The 25,761-nt window shown below is 37.1% G+C and overlaps 1 protein-coding gene and 1 pseudogene across 32 annotated transcripts in view; both read right to left on the minus strand.

The window, feature by feature from the left end:
* Nucleotides 1-25,761, minus strand: part of HDAC9 (histone deacetylase 9) — a 1,013,161-nt gene that overhangs the window by 471,284 nt on the left and 516,116 nt on the right. The window lies entirely within an intron of this gene.
* On the minus strand, nucleotides 23,083-23,350 carry LOC144288320 (ATP synthase F(0) complex subunit j, mitochondrial pseudogene; annotated as a pseudogene).

Below are 25,761 nucleotides of genomic sequence, written 5' to 3' on the forward strand. Positions count from 1 at the left end.
TCGGCATTTACAGAGAGATCATCATCATCACTGTGTTATTAGTTAGTGTCCAATCAGGGGAACAGAACACATGCAAGCTACCCCAATAGAATAAAATTAATATAACAGATTTCACTGGAGAAGCATTGGAAGAGATGAAACAGAAAACAGAAAGGTAAGGTGACTCAGAGATTTAATAAGTGCAACTATTTCAGAGACAGGAGAGACTTAGAGAAGAAAGAGTACACTAGAGACGAGAAGCTGGCAAGAGGCCCAAAGGCCATCAATGTGCCACCCTTACGGACAACAAAACTGGAGCCACAAAATTGGCTCTGGGATGACGAAGAAAGTGTAGCCATGTGGACTGAATTGGAGCCATTATATACCCCGGGACCATGAAGGGAAGGGCTTCCTGAAGAAAGAGGGCACAGAGTGGGGCAAGGGGTGGGAGGTGTAACAGAGCTCTGTTATCTACCTTTCAACCTAGACTCAATACTTCCCTTTGGCTAAACCAAGAAGGAAACAGTTGCCAAAGGATCATGGAAAATGATGTTTGCCAGCATCGGCCCCATGCCAAACGGAGCCTAGGAGGACAAGAGAAGAGTGTGACCAGTGGAATTGTGATCAGGACTAATATATGGTAAACAGAGCTAAGGAAGTTAAGTAAGTCAGATTTCAGAGTCAGGCTGCACTTTAGCAACTCTATAAGAAGACTTGATAGAAGTTAGTACTACTATATTTATTAAATCTTATTGATTACTTTGGAGTATAATTATCCGTGGGGTCTATGATCTCCAATTCTCCCAGGCTAGCTATGACAACTGAGCAAGATTAAGGAGCATACAAATGGGCAGAAGTTTCACTGTGAACACTCTCTAGTGGGAAAAACTGCTCTGTGCCCCTGGTGACATAGTGAATTTTCCAACTCTGCTCCCTTGAGGCCCTGTCTATGAATGTGTTTACATATTCTATGAATGCACTACTGCCTCACAGGGAAAATACCATCATACGACACAAAATACCAACAAAACTAAAATCTTGTTTATTTTAACACGGTAAGAGTTTCTATTGGGTTCATCCTAAGTTGTTTAAGTCAAACAAAAAATGGGAAAAGGGAAAAGGAAGATACCAGGACGGGTCAGGTTGAAAGAGGAAAGTCTACGGTTTACTCGATATCTCCTTCGGGCTCTGGTACAATGCTGGCTGCTTGCCTTTAGGTAAACTTCCTAATACTTAAAACAACTTTGAGAGGTAAGCATTTTTATTCCAGGTTCACAAATGACAAAATTAAGACTCGAAAAGGCTGAACACCCTGCTCAAAATGTCTCTCACTGAGGGTGGGATGCAGAAGGCTATTTACATTCCTTTCAAAAAGCCAACTACTTTCTACTACACCAAGGATGTTTCTGTGAGTTTATACTCTTAAATCATATTTTACTCTGAAAAGATTATTTTTTACTTGAAACAAAATAAAATTCCTAAATCTAAGGAGAACTTCTCTTTCTAGCATCTATGTAATCACTAGGCAAGGGCATGTAGTGCTTGGCAAAAGGGACAGGAAGAAAAGCATCCAAAAATTTAGGAGTTATTCAAATTATTCCCTCTTACATATTCCTACAGAGTAAGATCACAGTTGTGTCAATATGCATAATGTAAGTGAGAATAGAAATTTGTAGTGGTAAAAAATAATTCAATGTAATCTGAGGAACTAAACTTACAGGCACTAAAATCAAGAAATTGTAATCTAGAGACTCATAGGCCAAAGAATTATAAAGGCAAGTTTTTTTTTTTCCCCTTCCATGATTCTGACCACATATAAATAAAGGGATATTTAGGGGATCTCTTGGTGTACAGTGAACTAGTAGGTAGAATTTCACTAATTACCAGTGAACTAGTAGGTAGAATTTCACTAATTACCACATCATTACCTTGACATTATACTTCATACATACCCTTTATTCATTTATCCCATGCTCACCATTTTATATTTATTAAATTTCCTGTAATCTCCACATGTATGTTCACTTGGCACCTCACACGTGGGCCATGGATGTGCTAGGTGCTGGGGATATGAAGTACTAATACGTAGTACCTATTCTCAAGGAACTTTAAATCCAGCACACCAGTTTCCAACTTTCTCCTTAATGGCGCCCTTAGCATCTCAGTAATTTTTTTTACTAATCCCTTAAGCCACAAGAAATACCTATTTATTGAGTTTACTGACTTGTCAGGTCTAAACAATCTAGTAACTATTTATGTCCTAACAACTTAACACCTTTTGGGCACCATACAACTTTTCAAACCTTGGAATCAGATTAGAAACCACCACTTCATTTTCCTATTCCAGAATGATTTTTATAAAGTATTTGATTTGTATCACAGCAGTTTCCAAAATGCAAGTCTGCCAAGATACAATGTTATTAAAAGGACTGATGAACACCGGGTGATGTATATGGAAGTGTTGAATCACTATATTGTACACCTGAAACTAATATAATACTATGTGTTAACCAGAATTAAAATTGAAACTTAAAAAAATAATACATAAATAAAAGGAATGAAAAGATCTAATGTTCAAACTTTGAGCTTCCTTGAGCTAATACTCCATGTGGTGTGTGAGAGATGTCTTTGCGTGTCCATTCAAAATTTGAAATGTCCCATAGCCCTCTTGTGGGTCTTTCCTGAGGTACCTAACCAAACAGTTTGGAAACTAAGTCTGTTACAGAATTTCTCAGTTTAGGCACTTTTGGCATTGCTGGCTGAATGGTTTTTGTTAGAAGGGGCTGCTCTGTGCATTGCAGGATATTTAGCAGCACCTATGGCCTCTACCCAGTAGAGATCCCAATAGCACACGGTCCTTTCAGTTCTAACAATCAAAAATGTCTCCAGACATTGCCAAATGTCCTTCAGAGTACAAAGTTGCCTCCTTTTGAGATTCGAGGGTTTAATGGAAAGCATAGGTAAGTAAATAACACTTGCCACGGGATAGTATAACCTCTATGATAAAGGTAGTCATTTGGCAATGACCTTCATAGTGCCAATCAAGTGGTAAATTCTTAGTGCATTTGACTCATAAGACTACTCTCACATTCTTTAAACACTATCTTTCTCTCTCTGTGCTTCTAATATTGCAAAATTACATTTTCCTCTCATCTCACTAACCTTCGCTTCACAATGCTTTGGTTAGACTCTCTTTCTGCCCTCTCAGTGGTGGAGTGGCCCAGAAGTGAGACCTCAGACCTTGTTTCTTCAGTCTCCACTCACAGCCATGTCAGTGGACATGTCAGTACCATCATTTTTAGTACTCTACGCTGTTGCTGATGCCCAAATTCCTACCTCTGTCCACCCATATCCTAAACACTCCTGTCCAACTATTCCCTCAACATGCCCAAGTTGATGTCCAGTTGGTATTTAACACCTAACATGGCCAAAACCCAATACCAAGTTTCCATTCCTAAACACACTCTTCACCTAGCATTCACCATATAAGTAAATACCACAAACATGCACCCAACTATTCAGACCCAAAAGCTCAAGCATCACTCTTAAGGCTTCTGTTCTTCTTCACCCTAGACCAAATCTAATGAATCTTGTCAATGTTAGCCTCAAAATATCTTTCTAATATGATCATTTCCATCCACCTCTACTGCTGTCACCTGGATCCAAGCCATCATCAGCCCTTTACTCATCCTTGTGACTGCCTCTAATGGATTATCCTGCTTCCACCAGTACTTCTAATGATCCATTATCCATAGAGCAGTAAGGATAGTTTTAAAGCATAAATATGATCATGTTACCACCATGTTTGAAACCACAATTGGAGTGAAATCCAAAGATCTTACTATGGCCCTCAGGATGCTCTAGATCTGACGTCTGGATGCCCATCTGGTCTCATTTCTCACTGATCCAGTTTCATAAACCCATTTTTTTGTTCCTAGAATGTACTGAGCAAGCCCAGAGCTTTTACATGTGTTATTCCTATGCCCAGAATGCTTTTCCTTCAGATATTTCTGTTGCTTGTGAATGAAAGCAGAATATGCTATCCCCAAATATGTCTCCATGATATAAAAATTATTTTGAGCTGAAGGCAATTAAGGAGCAACAAATGAAGGAAAAACTCTCTCAACTCTCCCCCTTTTTTTGCAAAAAGGCAGAATATAAATTGTCCTTTTACTGGCAACAGATTCCTATCCCAGAGACAGCACAAGAAGAAATCTGCAAACAAACCTTTCTCCATTAGTTTTCTCCCATATATTTACTTTCCCACAGTTTGCCACCCATGGGAGCTTAAAACTACTACCCTTAGTCCTATCATTTTTCTAAAACTTTATTGTGCTTTATTGAATCATCTTCCTTAGTTATTGCTGAACATAAGTGGGAGTTCTAAGTCATCAGTTTGAGTTTCTCTTCATTAAAGGTTTCTCCCTCATGTTGTACTCTGTATGAATTAATAACTTTTTCTCCTGCTACCTGTCTTTTTGAATCCCAATGAAAACTGAAGATGGGAAGAAGTAAAATTTTGCCTTCCCTACACTTAGGGACTCGCTTCTTCCAAGTCCTGCTCAAAATAATCTCTTAAGATAAATTTATTTTTCATGGTTTACTTGTTTAAATTTCATCTTCTCCATTGTAGTATAGATCCCCTGAAAGCAAGAAATTTTGATATTTTTTCCTCACCTAGATTATAGTCACTACTTAAAGTAGTAGCCAGCATTTAGTAGTGGCTCAATGTATATTTGTTGAATACATGAATAGCAGGATAGTAAAGGCATGGATGAACAGACCTGCATGCTATGCTACAGGAATACAGAGGCACAAAACATTCGAGTCTGAACGAGTTGGTGGTTAGGAAAAGCTTCCTAGAGCAAGTGGTGACTTAGCTTCATCTTTAGAAGGTAAGAAAAGCTAAAGGGGAAGAAGAGCAATCCAAGTTGAGAAAATGGGTTGGTGGGTCAATGCTCAGAGGGTGATGCAGCAAGGTTTGTTCAGGAAACTGAGCAGGTGAGCAGAGCTGGGGCCATGGGGCAGCAGTCCTCAGCCATTTTGTATCTCCACATAGTGCAAATTCACCATTCGTATGTCCAATAGAAAATCTTTCATGTAGTTCTCGAATGCAGATGCATACCCTTCCAATTATGGTGTATCAGAATCTCATAAAGTGTGGAGGTTGGGAAACTGTGAAGGAAACCTAGGGAGAATAAACGCTTAAATAAGTAGGCAGCATTTGCTGAAAAATAACTTTAAGAGTGTTTATGGGTGCATGCTCCTACTCCCCTAAAGTTTTTTTTTAAGATTTTATTTATTTATTCATGAGAGACACAGAGAGAGACAGAGACGTAGGCAGAGGGAGAAGCAGGCTCCCAGCAGGGAGCCAATGTGGGACTCAATCCCAGGACCCCGGGATCACACCTTGAGCCGAAGTCAGAACATGGAAGACTCCTAACTCTGGGAAACGAACTAGGGGTGATGGAAGGGGAGGAGGGCAGGGGGTGGGGGTGACTGGGTGGCGGGCACTGAGGGGGGCACTTGTTGGCAAACTGAACACCAATAAAAAATAAATTTATTATTAAAAAAAAAAAGTCAGACGCTCAACCACTGAGCCAGCCAGGCATCCCACACCTAAACATTTTTATATTACCTTGATATGATGGGGGCATTTTGAATCAAGAATTATCACAGAGAATTATCTCAATTTTATGAATATTATTTGAAAATGTGATACCTACATATTATATAAGTACACTGAGTTCTTTTGTCATCCTTCTATATTCAATTTATAAGTTGCTTCTGATTTTTGCCATCATAAATAAAAGAGTAATCAACATGCTACTTTATTAATTTTTGAGCATATTACTCCCTTAGGATAAATTTTTAGAACAGATTTACTGTTAAAGGCTATCAATATTTTAAAGCTACGGTATGTTCTGCCAAAAGATCCTTCAGAAAGAATGTAGCTCCATGCTCTCCCAACAGTTTATTAGTGCTTTTTTTTGCCACATAGTTATCAATCTTGAGTATTTTTTTAATCTTCTCTAATACATTTAAATAGCACACCACAATGCTATTTCATATTTTCTTGATTATTAATGATGTTGGTCATTGTTCTGTGTGTTTACTATCACTCGTATATCTCTCTTCCTAAGTCCTCTGCGTACATCCTCTGGAAAGACAAATCTTAGTAGTTTCCTGTATTGTAAAAATATTGCTAGCACTTACCAGTTTTCAGATGTTACACCAAACATTCATTAACTTAAGCATACTATGAGCCAGACAGTGTTCTCAATATTTTACATGTATTTGTTCACGTAATCCTCACATCAGTCCTATGAAGGTGGTTTTATTAGTGTATTTATTGACAGATGAAGACACTGAGGTATAGAAAAGTTAGGAGCTTGATCGAGTTACACAGCTATTAAAGGACAGAGGTAAGTAAGATGTGTTCTTAACTTTTCAGGAGGAGAATATTTGAGGGGAAAAATGCATTTAATTTTGAACATGTTGACTTTCCTAAGCCTATAGAATATGTAAGTTAGTGGTTCTCAACTGGGGATGATATTACTCCACAGGAGACTTTTGACAATTTTCTGGAGAAATTTCTGATCATCACAACTGGGGAGAGATGCTCCTCATATCTAGTGGATAGAGGCCAGGATGCTGCCAAGCATCCTACAAGGCAGAGGGCAGCCCCCCACCGCAAAGAATTGGCCAGCCCAAAATGTCAATAGTGCTGAGGCTGGGAAACCTCCCTCTGCATGGCTATATTTAACACAGAGTTTGGAATTCAGAAAAGTGGCCTAGGTCAGAAATAAAGATTTGGCACAAACAGCATAGAGGCACACCGTAAAAGGATGACATTTTCATGTGAACATACGCTGTTATCTGCATCTCTGCTCACTGGCAGCTTGTATCAAATTTATTATTAAGCTTTCAGAATTAAATTGACTATAAAGCTGAATATTTAGCCACATATAATTCATTTACAGAGCACCCTGTTTTTCAGTAATTGTACAGACAAATTAGGATTCCTGTTCTTGTTCCAAAAACAATAATGCAAAACAAAATCCCATATAATTATGATGTTTGTCACCAAAATGCTTGCAAGCAAATGGGGTCATTGCTGAGTAACACAAAATGGAATATTTTAGACAAATTAGGCAATTCCAACAATAGGAAACACAAAATTAAGGGAAGAGTATATTAGAATTACAAGAACATCATAAACAAACAGACAATTAAGACACACTTTGAAACATTAGTTAATGAGCCACCTTATAAAAGGATAATTATGTCGATCGACATGGCAGGGCATACTTGATGGTTCGAAGAGTTTTTTCAGAAACTTGAGCACTACTTTTGCTATTTTGAAATCTTGGCTGGCATGCCAAGTTGCCAAGGTCACGTTCTGCTGGCAGGCAGCAAAGTAAAAGGTATCAGTCCATGCACATTAGCAAGAGGCACAGTGCCAACTGGAGGGCACAGGAAAGGCCAGTTGCTTCCAGAATTAAAAAAAAAAAGAGTGCTATAACCAGTTATATTTTAAAGCAATTTTCCATAAAAATCAGTGTTCCTTGGATATCTGAAACATTTTATGCTTATTTCCAGCCAGAAAAATGAGACAACCATGACTATGGATGCCATGCATTTTACTGGGGTGGATGGACTGTGTGCTCTGGAGTCAGATGCCTGGATTCAAATCATGACTCCACCACTTAAAACCAGCTGTATGATCTTAGGCATATTATTTAACTGCTTTATGATTCAGTTTCTTTATCTCTAAAATGGGAGATATAATAGTATCTATGTCCTAGGGTTCTTACAAGAATCATGTTGGTTAACACCTTTAAGTCCTTACAAGTATTTTCCATATACTAAATGCTCACTAATATTGAGTATGTTAATATAATTTTTGTCTCAGTCTGACTGGTCATCTGTAACAAAATACCACAGACTGTTGACTTAACAAACATTTATTCCTTACAGTTCTGGAGGTTGAGAAGTCTAAGATCAAGGTTCTAGTGTCTGGTGCCCTCTTTCTGGTTTGCAGATGGCAGCTTTCCTATTTCATCCTCATGTGGTGGACGTGGGGAGGGAGGTGGGATGGAAGTAGAGAGAGGGAGTGCTCTCTGGCCTCTTCTTATAAGGGCACTTAATCCTTTTATGAGAATCTACCCTTATGATCTCATCTAAGTCTTATTACTCTTAAAATCATCTTGGAGGTTAGGCCTTCAACATATGAATGGGGGCACAAAAATTATGTTATGTAGTCCATAACAATTCTGAAACAAAAAAAAATATATTGTGTTGGCTAAGCTCCTTTCCTAAACAGTCTTTTTTTAAATTAAGATTTTATTTATTTATTCATGAGACACACAGAGAGAGGCAGAGACATATAGGCAGAGGGAAAGGAAGGCTTCCTACAGGGAGCCCAATGCGGGACTCGATCCTGGGACCCCAGAATCACACCCTGAACCGAAGGCAGATGCTCAACCACTGAGTCACTCAGGTGTCCCCAAATAAGTCTTAAATCACAAAGAATCTCTCTTCTAGTTCTACATATGTCCTTCGTGAAAATTCTCTATTCATCCAAGGATGCTAATGTCTACTCTGAACTTAAAAACTCACTTTTTTTAATACAATAGTGACCTAATCTTGAAATATTATGTAAATATTTCATGTCGTTTGAATCCTCATATATTTATACCCTGATTCTTCACAAGAATTTTTTATAGTATGTTTTGGTCTGGCTTGAAATGAGGACTTATTTTAATATCAGATCATGTCAAGTTCTGTGTGCCTCCAAGCCTGACATTATTAGGAGTCAATGAATATTTGTTAAATCAAATGACAGAAATAATAACATTCTGTTGATTTGATGACAACAGTATTATGTGTAAGAAATAAAGCTCTAACTTTATAATTTTTTCTTGTACCTTGTATTATTCTTTCTTTCTTTCTTTCTTTCTTTCTTTCTTTCTTTCTTTCTTTCTTTCTTTCTTTCTTCTCTTTCTTTCTTTCTTTCTTTCTCTCTCTCTCTCTCTTTCTTTCTTTCTTTCTCTCCTTTTATTTTTTAAATTGGCATGTAGTAAAGTGGACTATTTGGTGTGCTGGTCTCTGGATTTTAACACATGTATAGATTAATATTACTACAATCACAATCAGATATGAAACAAGTCCATCACCCCCAAAACTCCCTTATGCTCCACTTACTCCAACCACTGGCAACCACTGATCTGTTCTGTCACTGTAACGTTTACTTTGAATGTTAAAAAAAAAATTTCATTTGCTGGAATTGTTTCAAATTTTCAGAAAAGTTGTCAAGACAATACATTAAGTTCTCATATAGGCTTCACTCCACTTGGCCTCATGTTAACATCGTACATAACCTTGGGACATGTGCCAAAACTAAGAAATTAATATTGATACAATACTATGAAGTAAACTACTGATTTTATTTGGATTTCATCACTTTCCCACTAGCATCTTTTTCACTGTTCCAAGACCCAATCCAGAGTGCCACATTGCATTTAGTGACTGTAGCTCATGATCTTCTGTGACATGTGGTGGTTTCCAGTCTTTCCTGGGGTCTTACAACCTTCACACTTTTTAAATATTACTGTTCAAGTATTCTGCAGAATATTCCTCAATTTGAGTTTGTCTGATGTTTTTTGCATTATTAGACTGAGGATATGAATCTTGGGGAAGAGCACAAAAAGGCAAAATGTCTTTCTTATCATACCCACATAAGTACAGTAGATCTCCATACATATCACCAACAATGTTCACTTTTATCACCTGGTTAAGGTTTCTGTCACGTTTCTCCACTGCAACATTACTGTTCCCCCCTTTCTGTACTCCATTCATTGAGTCGTTCATTGAGTCACTAATTTATAGCTGCTGGTATGACTACACTATTGCAAGCATAATTTATCGACAATCCTATCATGTGAAAGGCATTATGTGAAAGGTGCTTTGCATTTACTCCTCAGCATATACATGAGAAACCTGATTTTATAAGAGAATTGAGGCTCAGTGGAATTAAAATACTGCTTAATTAGTAAGTAGAAATAAAATCAAGTCCATGAATCTCTGATTCCCAAACGCATGCTCTTACCAGACTGCTCTTTCATCTACCCCCAAACAAATATCAGTGTAAGTGAAGCAATAAATTCCTGTCACTGTTGCTAAGTATGCAACTCACGTATTTCACTTTTCCACTTTAACATACCAACATATTTGAACTGGCGTGTTTATTTCGTAAGGCTGTGGCTGGGCTGTGTGATAATTAGCAAACTGATAGACAGGACCTGTCATTAGTGGGGATACCAGACAACATAGATAAACATCACCAAGTCTGGGAAGAAGAGGCCTAAATGGAAAGTGAGATCCCATGGGGGAATGAAAGTGAATACACCAGAAAAGAAATTCAGAGAGTGAATGCCTGAGAAGTATACTGAAAATAATGGCAGAGAATTGTCAAGGGAAAAAAATACCGTAGCTCCTTCTCCCAAATGATCAAGGCTCCAAAGAGATGAGTGGTCTACAGCAAAATAACTCGATGATAACTTGCAGGGCCCAGCATAGAGCAGAGATCATTCCATTTCCAGGCTGAGACACAACAGCACCTGGGAGCTATGGAGGCCTGGAGGTGTTGCTCATCACCCGAGGCTTCAGGAAAAATGCTGGTCCACCTCTTTAGCCTGCACTTAAAACTGAAATGTTCAATCTCAGGATCTGGCATTTTCAAGAGTTGTAATGGCTGTGGGCACTTAATGGTTAAAAACTCAGATATTATCTGTATCTCCCTGGTCCTTCATTATCCCCACCACCACATAATTTTTAGGTCAGATTGGATTAGACTTGTTTTCCCTCTATGTGCAAAGCCCAATGGTTTTCCTCATATTTAAGGGAATTCCCAGGGCCTCACAGTATTATGGCTACTTCTGGCTCTAACTTCCTGTCTCCACTAAATTACTGTTTTCTGCTCTGCATTTTTCACTTTTATCCATGCCCTGGCATTGATCCTATTGTTAACAACAACAAAAAAATATCCTTTTGATCCCTATAAAATAAACCCACTCATTTGTGGCCTTTTTTGTGGTTATTTTATTTTATTGTCGAGTATGGGAGAAGAGTATGGCATAAACACTGTAAAATACGAATATGTGACACGTCTAATTTTTAAGTTCTTTGGTTTCACCCTCTCATTACTTTTCCATACCTTCTCTCCCCTGTTCCATCTCTTTTTATTCAGTTCCACTCCTCTCAGAATAACAACAAATACATTTCTTCCATTCTGCTGGCAGAGAGCGCTGGCTCTTCTACACCAGTCCAAAATCTCTACCTCTCAATTTCTTCCACTTGTCTCAGAAGATGAGACATCAGGCAGGGAAAGAATGGAGGCAAACTTTATTCAGGTTACACTCCAAATGTTAGCTTTACGGTGATTCCCATTAATTGCATTTCTGTAGGAGAGTGAAAGTATGTTTTGTACCCAGATAATCCCGGAAGGGTTAGGAGATTGTGTAGAAACACATTAGCAATAATGACAGTCTAGTAAACGAATTGCCAGGAGGAGCGGAGGAAGTGTGTACACAGACACACAGTATTTCATGCCAGGATTTATTTCATAATATGTAACTTTTTTCTTTTTTTTTTTTTTTTTAGTTTGAAAGTTTCTACAGAGAGTAGTAACTATGTGATTAACTTCACTAATACCTTTACTAGTAAATTCTCATGAATTAATGAAAGTTTAGGTAGGCTTTTTATTGAGTACTAAGTTAATTAAGTTAATTATCTCCCATTTTCTTGGGATTCAAGCATATGTTTTAATTAGCACAATAACATCTTGGATATCAGAATTCTAATCAAATGAATCATTCAAGATGGTTTAAATTTCTGTGTAGGTAAAGGTCAAACACCAGAACTGTAATATAGGAGCTATTTTAAATGGGAAAACTTTCATAAATATATAAATAATTCTCATGTTATTTAACAGAATATACTAATATAACTGAGTGTTTCTTCTGTGATTGTGGGTCATCTTGAAAATTAAGCATATTACCTTTTGTACATATAATACTATCTTAATGAAGAACAGATCACTGTTCCCAAAATCTAAATGGTCCTTTCTTAGTTTGTATTCTCTTAAACAAAGATTTCAGTGCAAGTGGTTTATTTGAGAGATGGTTCTATGAAACACCAGCAGCACAGTAGGGAAATGAGACAGTAAAGGAAGGCGGCCAAGAATAAAGCAAATTACAACTATGGACAACTGGAGCTTCATGCCTCTAGGGAACTCTGGTCGCCAGGGCACAACACATTCTTTAGACTTAACCAACGGGTAAGGAAGCTGAGATATTTACACATCAACTCCTGTCAGTCGTTGGTTGCAGGATACTTCCTGGTGGCATTAATTCTCTGGCACTTTGGACCTGCGATGCACCTGTAACAGGCATCTGGTGTAGGCTTGAGCTACCAAAGAAAACTCTCAGGCAAAGAGAGACTTATGCTGGCAAAAGCCAACCATAAAAAAAGATAGAGCCTCTGGAGATATGGGTGGTGTATCTATACCTTCTGCTACAAAGCTGGTAATAGGAGTTTGAGTCCCTTTGTTTACCATTTCTACTTCTGTCTGCCTTGTGGTTGATTATTTCATAGATTGTTTCTTGCCTGCTGATAGGCTTCCTTCTTACTTTTTTCTTTTTGTTTTCTGAGCTCTGTGTATTTAAAATGTACATCTCAAAAGCTATTATAATTGGTTATGAAACACAAGTAAATGCTTTTTGGCTAGGGCTCCTACAGACTACCCCTAGAAAAACATTTGTAGACCAAAATGCAAACTTAGGTTGTTTCAAAGATGTTTCTGATATCGTGTTCTAGCATCTGTTACCAATAAAATGAGACTGCTGAAGAGCTGAGTTCTGGATGGAGGAACTATCACCAAAGAAATGAACATACGTAGATAGGAATACATAACTGAAAAAAAAAAAGGAATACATAACTGAAAGAGGTCACAAATGTCCATTGCAAAATTTAATATTATGACATCTTCACTAAAATTATGATGTGGATCAGGTCTCTGACCATACTGAAGTTTTTCAGGAGTCTATTGTAGGAGATTTCTTGGGAAGTTTCCAATATTCTGATCTTAAAATACCTCATGTTACAAACAGTAATAACAACATCAATGGTAATACTCGTAATATTAATTTGGGATGACTTACAAACTATATGACTTCTGAATAAAAATGATGGGCTGACCAAAGACATTTATCTCTCATTCCTTTGAAATATCATAATTGGTAGTAAAATGTTTAAAATTCTGTAAGCCTATGATAAAAAAAGTTAATAAAAGAGATGACAAAAGTGAACAAAAGAGTTCAATGAAATTTGATAGCAGACGAGCGAAATAAACAGTGATAAACAGCCCTGTTGAATGGTGCCCATCTGCTCATGCCAGAGAATCTCCAAGAGATTCACAACTTATGAGCACAGGCACTAAAGCACTAAGGAAGGTGCGTGATCAGGTGTAGGTTCCAAACAGAGGGGCTGGTTTAACCAAAGCATTTAAACTGCCATGTCCTTCCTCTCTCCAGTAGCCACAAGATTTCTCCTCCCCTCCAGGTCTATTTGCAACTTTTGCACATAGTGCAGCTGTTAGCACTACAAGACTAGAGAGTTATTCCCTGGATGAACTGAACTGAGAGGGGGGCCCTGGTGCTACCAGAAAACTTGAGATGGGGGCAGCCCGGGTGGCTCAGTGGTTTAGCGCCGCCTTCAGCACAGGGTGTGATCGTGGAGACCCGGGATCGAGTCCCACGTCGGGCTCCCTGCATGGAACCTGCTTCTCCCTCTGCCTGTGCCTGTGCCTCTCTCTCTCTCTGTGTGTGTGTCTCTCATGAATAAATAAATTTAAAAATCTTAAAAAAAAATCTGACATGCATTCAGAGCTGAAAGTGGCACACTGGGTGCACCTCTGCATAGCCTACTTGCCAATGTACTTGCTGAGTGAGCTCTGCCAGCCAAGTGTATTCCCATCAAGTAGAAGCCTGAAGAGTCCTCTCTGGAGACACTGCACAACTCATGAGAAGAAACTGAAAGACAATATGCAAGGACTCCCCAAAATCACGAGCACACAAAAAGTGATAAATCCAATCAAAGAGCTAACTACTCAAGGCTCCCATAGAGAAAGCTGTCCAGTCCACAGTTGCCACACAAATAATGAGCTTTCACTGAGCAAATGCTCCCTCTTAAATATGAAAGCTCCCAACATTTGGGAGATCAAAACAAATGTTAAAGGGGTGGGGACAAAAAAAAAAAAGCATAAACCACGAGTAGAAAAACAGAGATTTGATTAACTATGATTAATATTCTCTATATAATAAAGTTGTCTAGTACCTGAAAATAAGAACCGTATGCTCTGATAAAGAAATGTTCTTGAAAAGTGAAGAACTTTTTGAAGCACTGGAAAAAATGAGCCTCCAAATTGAAAGATCCACAGAAATACCCGGCAAAAGACGACTAAGGCATAAAAATGTGAAATTTTAGAACAGAGATAAAGAGAAGTCTAAAGAGCTTCCAAAGGAGATGAGGAAGCCACATAGAAAGGGAAGAGAATCAGACTGAGACTAGAATTCACAGTGATTTTCAACTGGTGCTCTCTGCCCCACCATGCAAATCTATTAACAACATGGAGAGAAAAATGACATTTTCAGTCACTTTGTAAAAACTCAAAAAAATATAAGCGATCATAAAATTTTCTTCAGAAAACCAAAACAAAAGAAAAACCATAAGGATCTGAGAAAGAGGGGATCATCCAAGAAAAGAGAAAAGGAAAAGATGCAGGATGAGTGCCATGTGTAGAAAGTAACCAGTTCACAGTAGAAAAGCGTTGAAAACTTAAAGAAAAGACAGAGTTGAAATACTGCAGGTTTGGACAATATTTTTCTTTTCTTTCTTTTTTTATTTATTCATAAGAGACACACACACACACACACACACAGAGGGAGAGAGAGGCAGAGACATAGGCAGAGGCAGAAGCAGGTTCCTATAGGGAGCTCAATGTGGGACTCAATCCTGGGACCCTAGGATCACGACTTGAGCCAAAGGCAGACGCTCGACCACTGAGCCACCCAGGTGTCCCTGGACAATATTTTTCTATAAACACATGGCAGAGATATTTAAACACAGAAAATCAGATAAATGGGGAATAAATTTATAATTAACTCCAAGAAAAGGGCAGAATTGAACAAGAGGCATGGTTGATTCAGTCAAACATTTGACTAGTCATATAAATACTAGGTGATTTTACTTATCACTAAGATTCAGTCACTGGGGTTGGGGAGTGGAGAAGAAACGTGCATGTAAAAAAAAAAAGAAACGTGCATGTATGTGCACATTTGTATGTCCATATGTACGTGTGCACATAGCATGGGTACACTTGTGGGTGAACATCTAAATTGATATTATGAGGAAATTCCTCATCTCCCCAAGCAAGGAAACCATACATAATGCTTAAAATTTATAAACTAAGAATTTCATGTATGAGTACATTATTTAGAACTATGAAGGTAAAAGCTAGAAGAAAGAACAATAACTGCTACAGGTGATTGCCACTGTGGACTGGAAAAAGAAATTAGAGATATAGCAGGGGACCACTATATTGATTATAAGAATTGATACTTTTTAAACTAAATACATGCCTTATTTTTATTTCTAAAAACCTGTATAGAACTGATATATAACATTTTAATAATTTTACTCGCCAATTCATAAAAGACCTGAAATTCAAGTTAGTCTTTAAGGCCTGGTCAGCTTGCACTATGGTCAACAACAGAGCTGAGAGAGAGAAGGTAGAAAATGGGTGTTTATGACATTCCACAAAAACTGCATTATTTAATTAATACAAATTGATTTTCAGAATATATTTTAGTAAATATTTAGACCACTTATTTTCCCATCCCTCTATTCTGAATTAGTCAAATATTTTAGTCCAGTTAGAAAGACATGGGTAAGAGAGCTCTGGATCTCACTGCAGACAATGGTATTCCTGAATATAGAGGCTGAAATGTGATCCTTCAATTTGAAAGTATTTTAATTCTTCCACTACAAAGCAGAAGAGCAAACAAATACTTTGGACAATAAAAATCCATTTTGTAATATTCCTTTTCAGAATCATCAACATTTTGATACAACATAGAGTCCATTTTTCATCATGCATCAACTTTTTAAACACATTCCCTTTGCTTGTGTAATGAAGTTGAGGTCAGTATAACTCTCTGACAGTGTATTGTGGTTTTGGGAAATTAAAGGCACTAAGTTTTGCTTACATAGGCACATTTTGCCGGTGATGAAGCAGAAAGAAAAGTAGGAAAGGAACAGAGGAGTTTTTCCTTCCTATTTCTTTATTTATAAGAAATTCATAAATTTATCTATTGAAGACTGTCAAAAAGCAACATATACATCATGAGTTAACTTTAGAGCTGTTTGATTTTTTTTTCAACCATAGAAAAAGGTAATTTTCTTTTAACTTTTTAAGTTCCTAATTTTTTTAGAGTCCATTTCTTATTTGGTTCTTAATTACATAAACATCAGAGAAAAGTATTTGAAGAAATTAAATTATCATTTAACAATTTCTCCAGTTTATATCAAATGGTTTAAACTCTCATTTTTTCAATTAAAATAGAAATTTGAGTGTAACAACAGTCCTTAATAAAGCACATTTATATGGTGTTTATATTGCCAGTCTACTGTACTGTAGTCTTGCCTACATTTCAAATTATTCAAACCTGCATACATATACCACAGTAAACTGAGGACCAGTAAAAAGCCCTATTATTTGTGGGTTTACTGAGCACTAACAAAAACTTAAAATAATAATAATTGGAAAAACTAGTAACAATGGTGTAACTATATTATGAAGTGGGAAAGGAAGAGGAAAATCAGTTATTCTCATTACCATGTAATAAGTCAATAGTGTTTAAAGTGAATATATCAAACATTTTATTTAAAGCTAAAGATGTTGTTACTAAAAGCATAAAAGTCAGAAACTGTTAAAATTGGCTAACAAGGGAAGCAGAACTGGGAGTAAGGTGAAATGGGGCAGAGAACAAGTTTCTTTCATTGTAAGCTTTTCTGTACTGATTGATGTGAATTTTTAAAGCTATATATCTGTGTTTAAATTTCCAAAACTTTACAAGAACATGTATTTTATGTACATGCATTTCATCTTACACAAACACACGTATATATTACATATGTGTTATATATATAATATATATTACACATATTACACATGTGTACATAATTAAGCACTCCATACTTTTACCAACACGAAATACATCTTCACAGGTTTGTACCATTAGGGGAAATCCCTCAGAAATCCGGGGTGGACCCAGATGGTGAGTTTGCAATGCATGACCAATAACCTATTTCTGAACTTTTAATAAAATAAAAAGTTAATAAATGTAAAATAAAAAAAACTTCAAACCCTTTTAGAGACTTCTCAATAAGAGTTTCTATTTTGGGTTTTTTTTTTTTTTTTAGAATATTTTGCATTAGTTGAAAAAATCCCCTGCCATCTCATTAAATGTATAAATCATTTGTTGGAACCACACAGCAGAAGTGGCTTTTAGCTTTTAGCAAGGGTATCATTTTTTGTTCAACACTAGTATGTAAAACATTGTTTATGTTCTGAAGCAGTCATGGGGTTGGCTAATCTCACATGAGTGAGTCTCCTTCAATTCTCCAAGTAGCTTCCACAGGATGTTAATAATATCGTTTTTAGAAATAATATTTATTATTTTACAATTGCACCATCCTTAAAGCACTAAGTATCTATCAATCTATTTTGGCATCTATGTTAGAAATCTGTATGGATATTCAGATGTTTTTTTTTTTTTTTTGATATTCAGATGTTAATTGTCAATTTCTCCAAACTAAGTGTTTGATGGAAACAATGCAGAATGGACAAAAGTACTATCTCCATCCTCATTCTGGTCTGGACCATCCCCCCCCCCCTTTCCTATTGACTAATTTCCTACCATCTTCTGATTTGCTTTTATGTCCTATGGCAATTTATGACCTTTGGATGAGGAAGGAAAATAAAGGAGAAAGATAAGAAGTATTTTTCTTTCCCCAAAAGGTTACCATAAAGACATTTCACCATTACGCAAACATTTTTCCTTTCCGGTGATTCCTGGTCTCCTAGTCTCCACTTTCTTCTTGGATATAGGAAATTTCCACTCATTTGTGTTGTTTAGCTCTTTGAAGCCCTCTTTTATTGAATTGCATAAGGAAAAAAGGCTTTACACCCAGACGAACGTTTCACAGAAGGACAAAGACAGCAAGCAAGAAAGCAGAAATGAAATGCAAGTAAACCCTAGAAAAACTCCGATAACTGAAATCGCTATTTCACCTTAGGTTTTTTACTTCTGTGTTTCCTTTGGCAATGTATATAATTCAAATATATATGCTCTAGACTGGGTAGGAAATTGTTGAAGTTGAAGGGAAGAGCAATGGAGTCGGGGAATGATTACCTTCTAATGCTTTGTACTCTTTTTTTTTTTTCCCAAGATTTTATCTATTTATTCACGAGAGACACACATAGAGAGAGACAGAGACACAGGCAGAGGGAGAAGCAGGCTCCATGCAGTGAGCCCGACATGGGACTCGATCTGGGGTCTCCAGGATCAGGCCCTGGGCTGAAGGCGGCGCCAAACTGCTGAGCCACCGGGGCTGCCCTAATGCTTTGTACTCTGATAGAGGATAAGCTACATTCCATACCAAGTCCCCATTCCCACTGATTCCTATCTTCTTGTGTATCTACCACTACCATAAAATGTAATGTTATTAATATTGTTACTGAATATTATTTACAAATTGGAAGCACTGTACCACTTTTAGAAGTGATCTCCTAGAACAAAACCCAAAAGAATGCTCCTCGTATATAATTACGAGTTTAAGTCAGCTTCAATGCTCTATGAGAGACTACTGAACAGTCAGTAAAGGGACAAAAAAGAATAAGCATTAGTCTTACTGAACATAGCTCAGAATTTTGAGTAAAGGACCAGAAAGTCCATTCAGTCTGAAGATCCAAAAAAAAAGAATTTATTACACTTCCTTCATTAGGCTTATAAATATATTGGTTTACCTTAATAATCTTTTTGTTTGCACTTATATATAAGCCGCTACGCTAACATGCTACACTATACTTCTAATATACTACACTAGTATTTAGTATTTTAGCTCCAAAAATATACTAGCTTTATGAAAAATAATCAATTTTAACTTAAAATTTTTTAGAAAACAACTCATGGAACCTATATTCTGTATGAAGGACAGTTTCCATAAAATAGTAGAATAGCTTTTATTTAAAAAAAGATTTTATTTATTTATTCATGAGAGAGGCAGAGGGATAAGCAGGCTGCCTGCAGGGAGCCTGACTGGGACTCGATCCCAGGACCCACGGATCACAACCTGAGCCAAAGGCAGACACTCAACCACTGAGCCACTCAAGTGCCCATAGAATAGCTTTTTAAATTAAAATTGGTTTTTATCTTCAAAAAAATGTTTTTATCTTCTATATAGAGACAAACAGGATAAACATTCCAGTAAGTTCAGAACTCAAAAAGTAAAATCGTATTAACATTTTTCATCATTTAAATTCCACATGAATATATTAAATAGGAAAGTCATATCTTCTCATTTTAATATTATTTAAAGATTTTTATTTTCATTTGAACATTTTCCATAAAAATTATATACCAAAACTAATTACTGTTTTTTTGCAAAATGTATCAGGCTTTTTATCCTAATTAAAACTCTCAGAATGACTTTTGTATTGTGAGCCTAATTTAGAGAAAACCAATACAGATATTTTTTCAGTATTATCACAAACCTGACAACTTCCTTATTGAGCCACAATATTTCTTTCAGTAACTTTTAAATCTAATTTTGTGACATTACCCAGAGATTCCCAACAGTTTTCTCAGTGCTTCAAAATTCTTTTACAACACCATGGATTTACTTAATTAGACATACAACCATAAAGCTGAAGAAGGAGGAGGTGAAATGGGAAGAGGAACGATGGCAAAATGTACATCATTCAGCTTTAAATTTATGCAAAAGCCCTGCAAGTTTCACTCTCCAATTTTTTTCTCAAAAATTAGTAAAAGGTAAAATAAAATTTTCAAAGAGTAAAAGAAAATTTCAGAACCACTACCACCCCCTGGCCCCTCTCTCTTAAAGTTCCTCTATCTTTTTCTTTGCTGTGGTTCTAGAAATGGCCAGACGAAAATCACATGGAAATGATCTTTCATCCATGTGAATTTCTATGTAGAACCCCAAGAATTCTTTAACCCACCATTCTTCTGAAAGTTCATCTTTTTCTCTACTAAATCATCTCAGATTGCTGACTTTTACTGTTACATCTCTAAAATGGAGAATGTTGCTCTACATTCTGGCTTACCTTTCATTCAAAGACATTTTCACCAAATTTCTTATTGACTAGACAGATTTTTTAAAGCTCCACCTAAGACCCCTTTGCCTTTGAATTAGTTACTATCCTACATGCTCCTGACTGACCCCATGTATCCCTTTCTCTCAGGCTGTACTTCAGGATACTGTTAAGATCGAGTTGAGTTTTTTTTTTTTTTCCTTTTTAAGTTATGTAGGCTATCCTAAGTCACAGATCTTTTGTACTACAAATAGAACTGATGCAGTTAATTGAAGGCTTCCTGCTGCTGTATGCAGTCAGCTACTGAGGTAGTCTGGGATTTCAGGGAGTTCTTATAACATGGAGCCCAGAGGCAACTTTAATTTCTCTGATGCCCTTATGAGATTAACTTTGATAATATGTTTGGTGACACATTGACAAGAATTGGCTTTTTCTACCTTTTACATCTATTGTATTACAACTACTAGAGTCTGAGTCTTCAGATGTAGATGTAGAGTAGTAATAAAGATAGTGTCAGTTGAAATGTCTGTGACAAATTTTCCACTGCTCATAAAACACCATCTTTTAAAATATTTGAGCACCTTTATATGGGGTGGCCATTGAGTTCTAATAGTTTATTTGCAGTGTTCACAGCATGTTCCTTTCGGTGTGGGAGTGGTCAGTGGGAGAGCTTCTGCATCACTCTAGGAGAAAGATGATTCAGGATACAAGAATTCTCAAACAGTAACTTAAAAATAATGCTATTTAATTTCAACAAAGTATCATACATCAAGAAATTCATATAATAATCCATTATATACTTTGCAGACTTTTCCCATGAAGGTTGCAGGTTTCCTGAGGGAAGTGATTCTTTGTGCACCCCTCAAATAGTAACTAAAACCATGAGTGAACTTCATCTAGTACAGAACATTTGCTGGGTGACATGTAAAGACACAAAACAGAGAAACTACAGGACATTATGTCTTAGGTAACAAAGAAATATGGACTGCTAGAGAGGCAGCCCTGGCAGTTAGCAACTACAGTCAGGTGAACTAGGAATCATATGTGTAAAGTAAACGATACTTGTAGGAAAACAGTTCAGGAACTGTATGTTCTCAAAGTGGGATGGGAGCAAGGCCAAAGAATCCAAACTCCAGAAAATAGACTGCGGGGCATCCTACTCCACTCTCCAAGGCCAGACTTAGTTTACAAGAAATGGCAGTCCAATATTCAAAGAGAAATCCTATTTTCATCATGCCATTTATATATATATATAAAAATTACTTCAGGAGCATTTCTAATTTTAAACGATACCCTACATTATACATGAAAAAAGGGAAGGTAGGAATATATAAAACAGTAGCTTAAAAAAGGTAAAACAATTCAGTGTTCACAAAAACATAAATTGAGCAGGATGGTTTATAATGAACATTATTTAATACCCATATGGATTAGTTTACTAAAGACTGCAGATGAATTATAGGATTACAGTTTTTTGGAGAGAATTAGACTTATTTTTTTTTAAGATTTTTATTTATTTATTCATGAGAGGCAGAGAGAGAGAGAGAGAGGCAGAGACACAGGCAGAGGGAGAAGCAGGCTCCATGCAGGGAGCCCGACGTGGGAATCGATCCCGGGTCTCCAGGATCACGCCCTGGGCTGGAGGTGGTGCTTCACTGCAGGGCCACCGGGGCTGCCCTAGAATTACTTTATAAACACTCAAACTTGGCTATTTTAAAGACTTATCTTCTGTGATTACCAAAGTGATTAAGAAATTTCAAAAGAAAAAGAACTGAAGACTTTGGTATTTCTATCATTTTAAAATACCTACCCCAGGGGTGTCTGGGTGGCTCAGTCAGTTCAGTGTCTGTCTTTGACTCAAGTCATGATCCTGTGGTCCTGTGATGGAGTCCTGCATCGGGCTCCCTGCCGCACAAGGAGCCTGCCTCTCCCTCTCCCTTTGCCTGACTCTCTCCCTCCTTGTGCTTTCTCTCTCTCTGTGCCAAATAAATAAATACAATCTTTTTAAAAGTATATAAAATAATAAAAGTCTACCCTGATAACATTTATCAGTTTTAAATTCCCAGTATTATTTGATATATAGTATTATATCTGATTCTTGTCCAAGCCATTACATGTGTCAACACATTTGCTCTGAAATTAAATTTATCAAATAATTAGTAATTTTTGTCCTATAAAAACAATTGAAAAAGGGCAAACATGCCCTTATAACATGCAAACCTAGGAGGCTTCACTGATTCAGGCTAGTTTCTTAGTTTTCTCTAGTTCATAATGAATGACATACTAAAAACTTAAATATGTCACTATTATTAAATCTTAAGATGATTTTGGAGTCTCCCAAGATTTCTTGATGGTGTATTACATTACATTTAGAAAGGCAACTTTCCTTCTGTATACATACTTTTCTATCTTTATTTCATATCATATTTAAATCACTAAATTTCATTACAAATACCTCCTACCCAAAATCTTTTAGGCAAACTCCGTGTGTCGTGTGTGTGTATACACACACACACACACACACACACACACACCTCACAGCTACATTTATTTTTTGTGCACCTCACAGCTACATTTATTCACGCCACAGCGGACACAGCACGTCTACAAGTGTACGTCGGGGCTCCATGTTCCCGGCTAACAGAGCGTGTGGAGATTTACAGCCAGACTGACGTTCCATCTGATGTGTTCTCGGAGCTGATTAATGATGGCCATGAGCAGGCGCAGGGCTCGAGGCTTTCAAAGCTTTACTTCTTTTATCAGCACTCCTGATTTTATAAATGATGACACTCATCAACCCCATTCCTAACAAAGTCTCCTGGTAAGCTTGGGTATAGTAGGGATTCATGGGGACCCAAACATTTTTAATAAGATTTTGAAGCATCTCGACACAAGACCCCTGGCTCAGGCCACTGCGATACCCTCCATGTATATTTTGAACCAGGTGTTGAGGTGGTAATAATCCAGTAAGGAATTTTTTTTTTTATTTAAAGATTTTATTTATTTATTCATGAGAGACACAGAGAGAGAGAGAGGCAGAGACACAGGCAGAGGGAGAAGCAGGCTCCATGCACCGGGAGCCCGACGTGGGATTCGATCCCGGGTCTCCAGGATCGCGCCCTGGGCCAAAGGCACGCGCCAAACCACTGCGCCATCCAGGGATCCCGTAAGCAATGTTTTAATTCATATCTACTCACTCCTATTCACTCTCCAAATCTCTATCTCTCTTAATCTCTGAAGAGACCCAGAGAAAGAAACAATATATATATAGTATATATATAAATATAAATATAAATATATTTAATATATATAATTTTATATATATATAAAATTATGCAAAAGCCCTTATATATATAATATATATGTATATTATATATATATCTACTCTCTTAATCTTCTTCTTCCCCTAAGCTTAAACTTTATTTTCACATGTATTACTACCTTTTAAAATTTTATGCCATTAGCTTTAGATGTAAATATCTTAAATCCACAACAAATAACATACTGCTATCCTGAATCAAGCCTTTGTACAAGTTGTGTCCTTGCCCTAATTTAGACTAACCATTAAGAATAGAGTGTAAGCCCCTCCCAACCACAGCTCTGATAGCAGGCCTCATCACAAAGTAGATAGATGCCTGAGGCCAATTTCAGTTCCTTTAAATAAGAAAAGGCAATAGTCTACATCTGAAATTTACAACTGACTAGTAACTCTGAGTTTAAAATCCCTGCAAACTTAGGGTTTTCTTCAAGTATAAAAAATGGTTAACTTTCAGTTCTCAAAGAAATACAACAGTTAATTACATGTAGATTATCCTTCTCATATTCACTATATATGTAAATATATGTATACATGTAGATGTATGTGTGTTGTGTGTGTATGCCAAGGCCCAATTTCCTCAGATCTCTCATACTTGATTACCCTGAGAATAGCCAACCCAGCCAGATGCTGAAGTTTCCATAGGATACCTTTTGCTTTATGCTTTCACTGCTTAAGGTTTTTCTACTCTCATCCTTCCTTCCCTCATTCAGTAAAAATTGATCAATGTTCCCCACCAGGCTCTACTATACATCTGTCAGTCCAGATGGGTAGCAGGACAAGCAATGGGAAGAAAACACACACACACACACACACACACACACACACACAGATTTCAGGTTCCATGAGGGCAAGTGTACAAGATGCTTTGTTTTCTTCCCTCATTGATCTTAGGCACCTACACAATGTCTGGTACATAAGAGGCACTCAAAAAATACTTGTCAAATGAATGAAGAGTGGTGTCACATGTACTCAGTCATAAATACTAGAAAAAAAGAGTCATTCTAGATTTTTTTCCTAGTCATTCTAGGTGCTCTAGATTTTTGCATTAATTCCTGATTTCTCTATTTGTGGTCCTTCCAGCTCCTTCTCATTATTCTATTTCTGCCCAGGCACCTACAACTGTAAGTTAAGAGTTAACAGGCTGTACAATAGGCACACAACCCATTTTAAGGAGTGTTCCATCTGCAACCAAAGTTGCATTTCTTTTTTTTTTTTAAGGATTTTATTTATTTATTCAAGAGAGTAAGAGAGAACATGAGTACAGAGGAGGGGCAGAGGGAGAAGCAGACTCCCCGCTGAGCAAGGAGCCCAATGTAGGGCTCCATCCCAGGATCTGGGATCATGACCTGAGCTGACGGCAGACCCTTAACCGACTGAGCCACCGAGGCACTCCTTTTTTTCCAAAGATTTTCAGTCTCCTCATTTTTTTCCCACCACCTACAAAGAAGGTTCTGGATAGGAACAAATGAAATATCATCCACTGAAAGTTCATGGCACTTGATACTCACAGATTATTATTACTTTTTAAGACACATCTTTGATCTCATTTCAGTTGTACCACCTAGAAGGTCTAAATAAATGGGGCAAGAAATAAGAAATAAGAGCCATTTTATATGCTTGCTTCTTTGTAAACTGCCTATTTCTTGTTTTCGTATTAGCAAATAAACTTCTGAGTGAAAGCTAAGATACTATATCCTGTCTAGTTGTAGGTCTGGGAAGAATTTGGCTAGGAATAAATGATCAAGCCTTAGTATCAAGAGAAGAAATGGAAATGTGGGTAGAGAGCTGGGAGTGTGCACTGAGTACACTGTTCGAAGGTTCTGGCTCCTCAGAGTCTCTCAGCCTGTAGCCTCACTCCCAGAGTCTTCCACATCCATATGTCTCTGATAAAATTTCTATCCCTATATCTAAAGACGTATCTACTAATCAGACACTTCATGGTCTAAAATCTTTCAGTGTGTGGCTCTTACTTCTGAATGGCCCGAAGAGTTTTTTTGTGCTTGGAAGA

This window comes from Canis aureus, chromosome 18, assembly GCF_053574225.1.
Source record: "Canis aureus isolate CA01 chromosome 18, VMU_Caureus_v.1.0, whole genome shotgun sequence".
NCBI classification, from domain to species: Eukaryota; Metazoa; Chordata; class Mammalia; order Carnivora; family Canidae; genus Canis; species Canis aureus.